The sequence below is a fragment of the Heterocephalus glaber genome, unplaced genomic scaffold (assembly GCF_053883595.1).
Source record: "Heterocephalus glaber isolate CG9 unplaced genomic scaffold, H.glaber_assembly_v1.0 deba00001244, whole genome shotgun sequence".
Classification (NCBI taxonomy): Eukaryota; Metazoa; Chordata; class Mammalia; order Rodentia; family Bathyergidae; genus Heterocephalus; species Heterocephalus glaber.
Window position 1 is genome coordinate 309,285 of NW_028258225.1, and position 14,572 is coordinate 323,856.

General features: G+C 38.8%; 1 pseudogene; it reads left to right on the plus strand.

The window, feature by feature from the left end:
* The first annotated feature begins 13,217 nt into the window (after positions 1-13,217).
* LOC147828173 (olfactory receptor 7A10-like) lies at positions 13,218-14,148 on the plus strand (annotated as a pseudogene).
* The last annotated feature ends 424 nt before the right edge of the window (positions 14,149-14,572 follow it).

The following is a 14,572-nucleotide window of genomic DNA, read 5'->3' on the forward strand; positions in this document are numbered from 1 at the left end:
ATTGGGTTTGTCACATAAGATATTTAACGTTCTGCGTCTCGCTTATTTTACCTTATATCATGGTCTCAACATCATCCATTTTCCTGCAAATGACTTAAGTTCATTCTTCTTTATGGCTGAATAAAATTCCATTGAAATCATAGTACTTACACTAATTTAATTAACATGGTCACTGTCTGTTGTGTAAATTCTTAGTTTAAGATTTTTCTCTATTATGTATTCATTGATACTCATATGATTTTTAAGTGAATGCATAAATAGAATTGGTTATAATTGCACATTGTAAATGGACTCTATGATCAGTGGAGTATTCATTCTTTAATAGAACACTCTTCCTTTACACATAAAACCTATGAACTGCCTTTAAATCAAGTGTCATAGTGTGGATTATTTATTTCAAAGGCTGTATAATATTTCACAATAGGGCTTTGCTATTTACACGTTTGATATCTTTCATATTCTTTCTCCTTAATTTACTGTTTTTTAAGTATTTCTTTTTATTTTATTCATCGATGTTTACACAACTAATACATTTTGCATTTCTCTTGGGAAATAGGTAGATGTATGTAACACAGCTTGTTACCTATTAAATTTCTTAAAATTTAGTTTGTTAGCACAGTTTCCTTTTTAGTTTCTTTCCCTTTCCCACCCACCTCGCTCCTTCTGTCTCTAAATCCCCTTTCCACATTTTCATTCTTGTTATTATTCTTAGTTCATATTTATGACTTTTAATGTTTATGTTTATTGTGATTGATAACTTTTGTGCATGGCGTATCTTAAGCCTTCTTATATCAATGCTGCAAGAATAATTTATTCTTGTTAGGTTCAAACTGCAGTTCTTCTTTAGGAGTAATTTTGTCCTCTATGCAGCATTGAGGAATTCCTAGAAACATTTTTCATTGTCACACAGGGAAGGTGTCATTAGAAGTCAAGAATGGAGTCGTACAGAACACGCCGAATGAGCCTGCTGCAGACAGGCAGGTCTGTGCATGCCCTACCAAGGTCCCGAGTCATGCGGAAGAGGATGAATCACCCCGCTGAAGACAGGGAGTCACCTGGTTCCACACTACAAAGATGCAGAGGACACCAGACCATCAGACCAAGGTACTGAGTCCCGTTGTTCCCGGCCCAGAGGTAGGGGCTTCTGAGCCGCTGTCCCACTGCACCTGGTCCAGAGGAAGGGGCTTCCCGGTCACCATCCCTCCTGCCGCTCCCAGCCCACAGGAAAGGGCTTTTGGGTCACTATCCCTACCGCTGCTCCCGGCCCCTGTCCCACCTTACCCAGCTCAGAGGAGGTAATCTGTGCAGGCACTAGCAGGCCCCCACCCCAGACAAAATGAGAAAACATGTAAATAAGTCTCAAACCAGACTTCCAGATCACCTACAGCAATCCCAAAGGGAAATGAGATAGAACACTCTGATATTCAAACACTTGGACCACTGAACTGGCAACAAAAGGGGATCTGGAAAAAATGAAATCAGAAGTAATTTCTCAGAAAACAAGAGAAATTGTGCCCCTAGTGCAAGACATGATTAATAAATCTAGAGAGGAGCTCAGGAACATGATGGAATCCCAACATAAGAAACAAATGGAATCCATAAAACAGATGCAAATAGATTTCCAGGACTTGAAAAACTCCATTGAAAGTCTACACAGCAGAATGAGCCAATATGAGGACAGAATTTCAGATATAGAAGATAAGACTGCAATTAGTGAACAGGAAAAGAAAAATTGCTTCAAAATTATAAGGGAACATGAGAAATCAATCCAGCAGCTGCTAGATGATGCAAAGAAGAATAACATAAGACTGATTGGGCTCAATGAAGAAACAGGAGAGAGTGGAGATGACATAAATAATCTCTTCACAGAAATAATGGCAGAAAACTTCCCAAGGAGGGGAAAAGACCTTGACATACAGATAAGTGAGGCATATAGGACTCCAAATAGATCAAAAAAATCTACACATAGGCATATAATTGTTAAGATTCCAGAAACACAACAGAAGAACAAAGTTCTTCAAGCAGTCAGAGAAAAGAAACAAATCACATACAAAGGAAAGCCCATCAGAATCACAGGAGACTTCTCAACACAAACCATCAAGGCAAGAAGAGCTTGGAGTGACACATTCCAAGCCCTAAAAGAAAACAGCCTCCAACCCAGATTGCTGTACCCTGCAAAACTATCTTTCAAAATGGATGGAGAAATAAGATACTTTCATGACAAAGAGCACCTTAGGAACTTCGTGAATACCAAACCAGCACTCCAAAGAATTTTACACAATATCCTAGGAACAGATATTGAGGATCACAACCCCAGGAAGCAAAGCAGGATGAACTCATCTGGCATGACAAGAAATTAAACGTAAAGAGGGAGAACCCAACAAAAAGAAAAAGTCATAGCAACGACAAGTCAATACATTTCAGTTAGAACCATCAACATTAATGGTCTCCATTTACCAATCCAAAGAAATAGACTTGCAGAATGGGTCAAGAAGCAAAATCCAACAATATGCTGCATACAAGAAACACACTTAATTCAAAAGGAAACTCATAGAATGAAAGTTAAAGGGTGGAAAACAGTACTCCATGTGACAGGAACCCAAAAAAAGCAGGAGTAGCTATCTGCTTGGCAGATCAAGTAGATTTCAAACCAACACTAATTAAGAGAGATGAAGAAGGACACTACATCCTTGTAAAGGGAAGAATCCAAGAGGAAGAGATGACAATCATAAATATATATGCACCAAATAGTAGTGCACCCAATTATATAAAATAAATACTAATGGACATGAAAAGTCATATGTGCACTAAGGCAATTGTAGTGGGGGACCTCAACACCCTATTGTCACAAATAGATAGATCAACTAGACTAAAAATAAGTAATGAAATACTAGAACTCAATCGAACTCTTGAACAAATGAACTTAACAGATGTTTACAGAGTGTTCCACCCCACAAAATCAGAATACACATTCTTCTCAGCTGCACATAGGTCATTCTTCAAAATAGACCACATACTCACCCACAGAACACGTTTAAGTAAGTGCAAAGGAATTGAAGTTATCCCCTGTATATTGTCAGACCATAGTGTGATGAAATTGGAGATCCATAGCAAAAGAAACTCCAAAAATTTCATAAACACATGGAAATTGAACAACACACTTCTGAATAACCAATGGGTCACAGAGGAAATTAAAGAAGAAACCAGACAGTTCCTTCAATTAAATGACAATGACAGTGCAACATATCAGAATCTATGGGACACGATGAAAGCAGTCTTATGAGGGAAATTCATAGCAGTGAATATACATATTAGGAAAACAGAAAAAGCCCAATTAAACAACCTGATGCTGAACCACAAGCTTCTAAAAAAAGAAGAGCAGGACAAACCCAAAGCTCATACAAGGGAGGAAATTATAAAGATCAGAGGAGAAATCAATGCAATGGAAACTAAAAGAACGATACAAAAAAATCAATGAAGCCAAGAGTTGTTTCTTCGAAAGAATCAACAAAATTGACAAACCCTTAGCCAACTTTATCAGAAAAAGCGAAGAAAAGGCCCAAATCCATGCAATGAGGAATGAAAAGTGTGAAATTACAACAGACCCAGCAGAAATCCAGAGGACCATCAATACCTACTTCCAGAACCTATGCACCAATAAGATGGACAACCCAGAAGAAATGAACAGATTCCTAGATACATATGAATTACCAAAGTTGAACGAAGAAGACCTAAAAATTCTAAACAACCCATTATCAACCAATGAAATTGAAAATGTAATTAAAAACTTATCAACTAAGAAAAGCCCGGGCCCTGATGGCTTCACTGCTGGATTGTACAAGACATTTGGAGAGAAACTACTGCCACTACTGTTGAAACTCTTCAATGAAATTGAAAGGGAAGCCATACTCCCAAATTCATTCCTGAAAGCAAGCATCACCTTGATCCCCAAAGCAGAGAAAGACCCAACTGAAAAAGAGAACTATAGGCCAATCTCACTAATGAAGATGGATGCAAAAATCCTTAATAAGATACTGGCAAACAGAATGCAGAAGATCATCAAGAAGATCATACACCCTGGTCAAGTATGATTCACCCCAGGGATGCAGGGATGGTTCAAAATACACAAATCGATCAATGTAATACACTATATCAATAGAGCCAAGGACAAAAACCATATGATTATCTCCATAGATGCAGAAAAAGCATTTGACAAAATCCAAAATGCATTTATGATAAAAACCTTACAAAAAATTGGAATAGCTGGTCCCTACCTCAAACTCATAGAAGCCATCTATGAAAAACCAACAGCCAATATCATACTAAATGATCAAAAACTGAAATCCTTCACACTAAAATGAGGAACAAGAGAAGGATGTCTACTATCACCACTCTTGTTCAATATAGTTCTGGAAACATTAGCCACAGCAATTAGACAAGAGAAAGAAATAAAAGGAATAAAGATAGGTAAGGAAGAAGTCAAATTGTCATTATTTGCAGATGACATGATATTCTATATAGAAGACCCCAAGAACTCCACCAAAAGTCTTCTAGACTTAATAACCAAATTCAGTCAAGCAGCTGGTTACAAGGTCAACACACAAAAATCAATAGCTTTCCTCTACACCAATGACAGACTCACTGAGAGAGAAATAGAGCAAATAATTCCTTTCACAATAGCATCCAAAAAACTGAAATACCTAGGAATCAACCTAATGAAAGAAATCAAAGACCTCTTCTCTGAAAACTATGGCACTCTGAAAAGAGAGATTGAAGATGATATCAGAAAATGGACAGACATCCCCTGCTCCTGGGTAGGAAGGATTAATATAGTGAAAATGTCCATACTTCCAAAACTGCTATATAGATTTAATGCAATTCCAATGAGATCCCAGCAGCATACTTCATAGACCTCTAGAAAACAATCCACAAATCCATGTGGAACAAGAAGAGACCCAGAATAGCAAAAGCAATTCTAGGTAACAGAGACATGGCAGGGGGTGTCACAATCCCCAACCTGCAACTATACTACAAAGCTACTGTGATAAAACAGCATGGTACTGGCAAAGAAACAGACATGAGAACAAGTGGCAGAGATTAGAAGATGCAGAAACAATGCCAGGCACACTCAGCCATCTCATCTTCGATAAAGGAGCCAAACACCCTCACTGGACGAAAGATAGCCTCTTTAATAAATGGTGCTGGAAAAATTGGGCTTCAACTTGCCAAAGATTAAAACTAGACCTGTATCTGTCACCATGCACTAAACTAAAATCAAAATGGATTAAAGATCTAAATATTAAAATAGAAACTCTGAACCAGTTGGAACAGAGGTTAGGTAGAACCCTTGAAGACATCAGTGTAGGAAAAGATTGTATGAACAAAACTTCAGTTGCCCGTAAACTGGCACAAACAATCAACAAGTGAGATCTCTTCTTATTAAAAGGCTTCTGCACAGCAAGAGAAACCACCAGCAGTGTGAAGAGACAACCCACAATGTGGGAAAAAATCTTCACCTGCTCTTCCTCAGACAAAGGTTTACTATCTCGAATCTACAAAGAACTTACAAAGATCAGACCTCCTAAATTTAAAGACCCAATCCAAAAATGAGCAGCTGAAATGAACAGACATTTCTCAGATAAAGATGTAGAAATAGCAAATAAATACATGAAAAAATGTTCAACATCACTGGTCATTCAAGACATGCAAATGAAAACAACACTGAGATTCCACTTCACTCCAGAAAAATGGCTGCTCTCATGAAATCAGTGAATAACAAATGCTGGTGGAGCTGTGGGGAAAGAGGAACCCTGCTCCACTGCTGCTGGGAGTGTAGACTGGGGCAACCACTGTGGAAATCAGTATGGAGATACCTCAAAGAACTAGGACTGGAAGTCCCATTTGACCCTGCTATTCCACTGCTGGGGATCTTCCCCAAAGAATTAAAAGAATCATAACACAGTGATATATGTGCACCCATGTTCATAGCAGCACAGTTTGTGATAGCTAAAACTTGGAAGCAGCCCAATTGCCCATCAACTGAAGACTGGATAAAGAAAATGTGGTTTTTTAATAAAATGGAGTACTAATCAGTCATAAAAAATGAGAAATTAGAGACATTTATAGCTAAGTGGATGCACATTGAGGTGATACTCTTAAGTGAAATAAATAGGACACACATGAATACATTCTGAATAGTTTCTCTGGTTTGAGAAACTGAAAGTGTAAATAAGGACTAAATGTATAATAGGTAATGTGATATAGGAAGAAAAGGGGCCAAGGGGAAGGAATTGGGAGGGCTAGAGGAAAGGATAGAAGGGAATGGGATTAATATGAGAAAGTGGAAAAATAGGAACAAAATCCTTGTAAATAGGGAGGAATGGAGGGGTTGAAGGGAGGGCTGGGCAAGGGTGAAAAATAAGAACCAAGAGAGACTATGTAAAGGTGCAAATTTCCAATGATGAATGTCATATATTGTATACCTAAAATGTACCAATGATTAGAATGAATAATCAAAAATGTAAAATAGGAAGAAAAGGTCCAAAGCGGTGGGGTAGTGGGAGGGGCAAGGGAAAGGTATGAAGGGAAAGGAAAAATGATGAGAAATGGAAAAAATGGAAATAAAGTCTTTGTATATAAGGAAGGGTGGAGGGCGTGAAGGGAGGGCTAGGAATGGGGAAAAAATAAGAACCAAGATGCATTATGTAAACGTACAATTCCTAATGAGAAATGTAATTGTGTTGTATACCTACAATGTACCAATAAAAGAATTTAATAAAAAAAAAAGATGTCAAGAATGCTGCAAAATTTCCTCAAATGCACAGGACAGTTCTTACCACAAATAATCACCTGGTCTAGATTGCCAGATTGAGTTTCTCACATAAAGAAAACCATGATAGATTTAACTTTCTGTGTTTGATTAATTTCATCTTACATTGTGGTCTCAAAATTCATCATTTCTGAAAATGACTCAAGTTCACTCTTCTTAATGGCTATAAATATCCACTGAAAATAAGAGCACTAATAATAATTTAATATTGTCATTGTCTGTTGTGTAAGTTCTTGGTTTAAGATTTTTTCTATAATTGTGCATTCATACATGCTCATACACTTTTTATGCACATGTAAATGCTCTTTACAGTAGTGGAATATTCTTTACTAGAATGCACCCCCTTCTCATTCAATAAAACCAGTGAGCTTTTGCCAAGTCAACTGTCACACTACAGAACAGATATTTCTTTTTTATGTTTTTTCTATTTTATGAAAAAATAAAACAAATTTTTATAATCAAACAATAAGAGAATAACAATACTTATTACACTATGTATGATTATGTTCAAAGTAGTTACTTAGTACAAGATATAAACCTAAAAGTTTCTTATAAACAGAAACAGCTGATAACACAAACTTTCTTTTCAACAAAATAAGACAAACTATTTGTGCAAATGAGATAAATTAGCATATATACTGAAATATTTGCAGATTAGATATTTCAAAGGCTTTAAAATATTTCACAGTGGGGTTTTGCTATTTACACTTTTGATAGTCTTTCATATTCTTCCCCTTTGTGTACTGTTATGTCAATGCTGCAAGAATACTTTATTCTTGGGCCAGAGATTTAGCTCAGTGGTTCCGCTGCCTGCCCTGCAAGCACAGGGACCCAAGTTCGATCCCTGGTACCAAAAGAAAAAAAAAAAAAAGAATACTTTATTCTTGTTAGGTTCCAACTGCAGTTCTTGGTCAGGAATAATTTTGTTCCCCAGTTGACACTGAAGAATATCCAGAGATAGTTTTGACTGCCACCCAGAGGAGGGGATGTTGGAGGTCAGAGATGCTGCAGAACATCGTGAAATGCACAGGAAAGTTCTTATCACAAAGAATCACATGACAACCACAGATTGTCAATTGTGTGGAAATTGAGAAACCTTGAGTTAAATCATACCTGTACTTTTAATTTTATAGCTGTCTTCAAATTGTCTCTGCAATGCATGGTAGCAAGTTACATTTCTGCCACCAAATTAGAGACTACCTCTTTTCCATTTAATAATTGCAATCCCAATCATATACTGCTTCTTGGGATTTCCCCCTTCGAGGCTGGAGTGTGTAAAAATATTCCTTTTTGTTTTCTTAAACTATTGCTGACTTTGAGCAAGTGTTCATATATTTATTGCCATTTTGATTTCCCTGTTATTATTTGCTCCTTTTCTGCTGTTTCCAATATTTGAAGTAATCTTTATATATTATAGTTTTTCTGTTGATTTTGAGGGTGATATTTTGACCATTAAAAAACTTGAAATTTTATTTAGTTATGGATATCTACCTACTGTAAGTACTCCTGAGTTTCTTCCTGTAACATGGTTTTGCTCACTCTAGATTTTATATATTGTTTCTTGGTGTTCATATGTAATGCATTTTGTACTTTTACACTGGGGTCTTCTCCCTTCTGAATTTTGTTCAGGAACCAATTCTATATTTTTCCAGGTAACCATTTATGTCAGCTTTGATCCCACAATCCAATCTCTCCCTACTTAGTTGAGATGCAACTTGTCATATATTAAATGTCCATGTATACTCAGACTTCATTCCTAATTAATTGAACAAATGATAACTAAATATCTATTATATACTAGAATATTACAGGACCATGATATGTTATATTTTAAGATGTCAAGGCCTTTGTCGATTTAATTATTAATTCATGTTGGATATTTTTAAATTGTTATTGCTTTGTATCTTGGATTTGTTAGATTTTTCTTGCTGTTGTGACTCTGGGGATGGAACCCAGGGCTAGGAAATTGCTTTACTACTGATATGCTATTTTTTCAGTTAGTTGGTTTTTTGTTTTGTTTTGTTTTTTGGTACCAGGGATTGAACACAGGACCTTACGAATCCCTGGGCCATTTTTCAGTTGGTTTTTGAGACTCAAATAATTTTTTAAAAATGCGCCAAAAACTCTGTTTAGCCTGTACTTGTTTTAGTTGTATACATTCTCATTTTAAAAACTTTGTTTCTATGTAACTGCATTTCTATATACGTACCTACCTTTGTGGAAATGAACAAAGCAGGTGAGGCTTTGGATCTTGTACTGCAACGACATAGACTGGGTAGCGTGAAATAAATGTGTGCGGCACAGTATTCTCAGCCACAGATGACAGAAAGAAAAGCACTGAATAGCCCTTGACAGCGCATGGTTTCATGGTGAATGGGCTGTAGATGCTTTTGCATATTTTACACCAGAACCAGAGTTAATTGTACCTGTGGGATTTTTTTCCCAAAAAAAGACGTTAAATTTCAAAGCCCAAGAATAAGAAAGAAACGATGCCACATGTGAAAAATGGGAACGGGGCCTGCTCCATCATCAATGAACCATGGCAAAACTTAGTGGTAAAGTAAGCATGGAAAAAGGCGTAGGAAAAATGAATTCTTCTTTTCATATCAAAATACACTCAACTTTCGTTGCACTTTGTCAATTATAGTTTATTCCCTTTGATCCTTTCTCCCCTGGGGTCATTTTCCTACATGGTGTTTTAAACCATAGATATTTCACAACTTTTGACTTTAGCTACATTTATTTTTGCTCTCCTATTTTTGCAGGGCATCCAGGAGATAGAATCTTCTTGGACGGTGCCACAACCAAGTGTGCATTTTCTTCCTTTCAGTCTTGCAGTGACAACCTGATTTATTACCTTATTTACCCGGGTGTGCATTACATTCCTATTTCTCACTCCACATTTATTGAAATTAATTTTTGTATACATTTCTTTAAATGCAGAGCAGAAGCTTTAAAAGTGTACTAAAATTTAGCCGAATGGTTATTTGTTTATGGAAGGCTTACAAATGGAAAATCTGAATATCATTCCTACATTAGGGGAAAGATAATTTGGTCTGGCCAAGGTACACTGTGTACAGTAGAAGCGTAAACAGTGTGTTGAGCTGGTCAGAAGGCCTTGGTGGCTATGGCAGTGTGTGCTCATTCCTCAGAGCAGAGCTGTCCAGACTCCATTTTCCCAGGTGGGTCCTATAAGAGGGAAGAGGGCTCAGCTGTTGATGGCATTAAGTTGGGTCTCCATTGCAATTCATAGGATGCCTTTGCAACACAATGTGCAAAATGCATAGTATGGATGAAGGTTTCCTTCTGTTTTCAGTTTCAACACCACCTCATCCTCTGACAGCATCTTTCACCAAAATTCTTTTTTCTCATTGACCTCCCACACTGTCTTCATTTATATATTTGTTGTTGTTGTTACCGGGGATCAAATTCGGGTCCTTGCACTTTTTTTTTTTAACAAAGAAAAGTCAATTTTAATAAGTTCCTCTGAAAATAAAATGTTACATCACAATTTCCTTTTATTGCAACTCAGATTTGTAAGAACTAGAAAAATCTGTCCACCCTTGGCGTTCATCGTAGACTTCAGGCTTTAAAGCACTGAGAAGACTTGAGACCTACTGGAGCCTTGCTGGGTCAAATAAGTCAAAGCGCATTGTCGTCATTCATCCCACAGATCGTCTAAGACTTGCACCTACACTGACTGTGTTGTAATCACTCCCTATTCTAGTGTTCTCCAAAGGGTCCCGTGTGTGAGAGACGCAGAAGCTGCAGACGCACTTGAAGGGCATGCTTCTGGGTTCATCCTTCGCTACCTTCAAACGCTCGTCCCCGAAGGCCCGCGGGAACCCCCGAGCGTTCGTGAGCATGCGCGCCATGCGCTCCCTGCGCAGGGACAGCACGGTCTGCACTCCGCGTCTGCGTGCGCGGGGGTCCGCCAGCCCCAGGCTCGGGCCGCGCCGTCAGTCGCCCTCGCTGCTGCCCTGAGACCCCGTGGGTGGAGGGGACGGGCGCTGCTCGGCAGCGTTGAGAGTCAAGTTTCGCAAGTCCCTGAGCAGCTTTGGGAGCTCTCTTCGTCCCGCGGCGCGGCCTCCTCCTAGGCCATGGCCACGGGCTCCGGGCTGGGCGGCGCGGGCTCCATGGCCTGCGGGGCGCTCCAGCGTGACCGGGAGAAGCTGCTGGGTCCCAGGCGGACTCCGAGCTCAGGGGCCGAGGACTGCGGGAGAAACCGGACGTCCCCAAACCGGTAGGGGCTCATTTTAAACCCCAGGTAAGCCCGCCTTCCAGGCTATTTTGATATATATATATAGTTGTTGTTATTACCGGGGATCGAATTCGGTTCCTTGCACTTTTGAGGCAGGCAGCAGAACCACTGAGCTAAATCCCCAGCCCATTAAATATATTTTTATATTATTAATTTTATTGGTACATTTTAGGTGTACAGTGTAAGGACATTCATCATTGGGAATTTGCGCCTTTACATACTCTGTCTTTGTTCTTATTTTTTGCCCGTTTCCCTGCCCTCCCTTCAACCCTTCTGCCCCTCCCCATATACAAAGACTTTGTTTCCATTTTTTCATATTCTCTTATTAATTCCATTCCCTTCTTTCCTTTCCACTACCCCTCCCATTATCCCTTCCCCTTTGCCCCTTTTCTTACTATTTCACATTATCCATTCTTTTAGTCCTTATTTACGCTTTGAGTTTCTCACACCAGAGAAACAATTCGGTATTTATACATATGTGTCCTATTCATTTCATTTAAGAGTATGGCCTCAATGTGCATCCATTCAGCTATAAATGTCTCTAATTTCTCATTTTTTACGGCTGAGTGGTACTCCATTTTATTTTTAAAAAACACAGTTCTTTGTCCAGTCTCCAGTTGATGGGCACTTGGTCTGTTTCCATGTTTTAGCTATCACAAGCTTTTGGGTTGTTTTCTCAAGGTCTGTGAAGTATGCTGCTGCAATTTCAATTGGGATTGGATTGGATCTATGTAGCAGTTTTGGAAGTATAGCCATTTTCACTATGTTGTTTCTTCCTACCCAGGAGAAAGGCATGTCTTTCCATTTTCTGATGTGCTCTTCAATCTCTCTTTTAAGAGTGCTATTGATATAGAAGAGGTCTTTGATTTCTTTTGTTAGGTTGATTCCTAGGTATTTCAATTTTTTGGATGCTGTTGTGAAAGGAATTTTTTGCCCCATTTCTCTCTCTATGTGTTGTTCATGTAGAGGAAAGCTATTGATTTTTGTGTGTTGACTTGCATCCACCTACTTTACTGAATTTGTTATTAAGTGTAGAAGCCTTTTAGTCGAGTTCTTGGGGTCTTCTATATAGAGTATCATGTCATCTGAAAATAATGACAATATGTCTTGTTCATTTCCTATCTTTATTCGTTTTATTTCTTTCTCTTGTCTAATTGCTGTGGCTAATGTTTTCAAGACTATATTGAACAGGAGTGGTGATAGTGGATATGCTTGTCTTGTTCCTGGTTTTTGCCACAGTGGCTTCTTGATGGTCTTGGAAGTCTAAAAACAAGCACCCACAGCAGGCCTTTGCATTGGCTATTCCCTCTGCCAAGTGAAATTTCTGCAGAGAACCTCCTGGATTGTGTTGTATCTTCTTGATGTCTCTGTTCAAATGTCACTGTCTCTGCTGATCTTGCCTGGACACCCAGAGCAAATAGCACCCCCAGGATCTGGAAGTGGAGTCAGTGGTAGAGAGTCTATTTAGCATGAATATGTCCTGGGTTCCGTGCCCAGCATAAAATACACACACACACACACACACGCACACGCACACTATCCTATCTATTCTGTCCCTCAAATCTTTCATTTTCTTTATGGCATCTTGAGCATGCTACATGATGATCTCTGTTTTTAAACAGAGATATAATTATTGAGGCATCATTGATATTTAAAGGGTCACACACATCTGATATGTTGAATTCTGTGAGTGTATGCACATGCAACTCTATATGACACCCTTACCACAAAATGGTAGTGATATATGATGTTCTCATTTGCATATATTCCTTGTCAGCAAACCAGGATGTAGGAAATTTTATTTTTCAGCTGTTGATACTCATTGCCAAGACAGTACATAGAACAGGGTCATCACTCAATATATATCCCTTAATTGTAAGAAATAATTTCTTAGGAAAACTGTCAAAGACATAATTTCCCATGGAGAAGGCTCAGAGTAGGACAGAAATTTCAAATCAGGAATGCCACTAGGGATTCCCTAAGGGGACCAGATTCATAAACAAAATATACAAATGAATTTATAGACTGGAAAATATAAATTTGAGCATTTCAACAATATTAGTAATACCCATTTGTATGAATGGTACTCACATTATTTTTCTTTTTCCTGGTAGTTGTATCCACCACATGGAACTAGGGAACAACACCAGAATTTCAGAATTTCTTCTTCTGGGATTTTCTGAAGACTCAGAACTGCAGGCGCTCATATATGGACTTTTCCTCTCCATTTACCTGATCACCCTGCTTGGGAACATGCTCATCATCCTGGCCGTATTCCCCAGCTCCTGCCTGCACACTCCCATGTACTTTTTCCTCTCCAGCCTGTCCTTTGCAGACATCTGTTTCACCTCCACCAGCGTGCCCAAGATGCTGGTGAACGTTCAGACACAGAGCAAAGTCATTACCTACACAGGTTGCATTACCCAGATATATATTTTTCCTGGTCTTTGCAGAGTTCAACAGTTTCCTCCTGGCTGTGATGGCCCATGACAGGTTTGTAGCCATCTGTCACCCCCTGCACTGCATGGTCATCATGAACCCCTGGCTCTGTGGCTTGCTGATTCTGGGGTCCTGGATCATGAGTGTTCTGCACGCCTTGTTCCAAAGCTTCATGGCTTTGCAGCTGGCTTTCTGCACTGACTTAGAAATCCCTCACTTCTTCTGTGAACTCGATCAAGTGGTCCAAATTGCATATTCTGAAAACTTTCTTAATGACTTTGTGATGTATTTTGCACCTGTGCTCTTGGCTACTGGTTCCCTCACTGGCATCCTTTACTCTTACTCTAAGACAGTTTCCACCACACATGGAATGTCATCAGCTCAAGGGAGAAATAAAGCCTTTTCCACCTGTGCATCTCATCTCTCAGTTGTCTTTTTATTTTATGGCACAGGCCTAGGAGTTTGCATCAGTTCTGCCACCACCCATAGCTCACACTCAAGTGCAATAGCTTCAGTGAGGTGCACTGTGGTCACGCCCATACTGAACCCCTTCATCTACGGTCTGAGGAATCAAGATGTAAAGAGAGCACTGATAAGACTCTTTGGAATGAGACTATAACAGAACCCATCACCTCAGGGCTGATGTGGCGCCTGTGATTGCAGGGACCAAAACCTTGAAAACTGAAGTTTTGATTCTTTGATCAGATTATGAATGTAAACTCATTCTTTCTGTGTTTTTTCTTGAAATTTCCATTACTGTGATTTCAATCTTTGCAAAAATAGGAAACAATTCAATTTAAATTATTTTATGACTGTATATCAGTTGTGCAGCAGAGTGCCCTTCATTTTGGGGTGTTTGTACATGCATTAGCATGGTTTGTTCTTCATTTCTGGTTCCTGTTACTTTACTTACCCTAGTTCCTCTCTCTTCCTACAGATTCCTTTCCTATTTAATAGTCTTCTTTCTACTTTCATATCATCTTTTTCTTTTTAAAGTTCCATGTAGAAGAGATAAACTTGCAATACTCTTCTTTTTGAGTCTG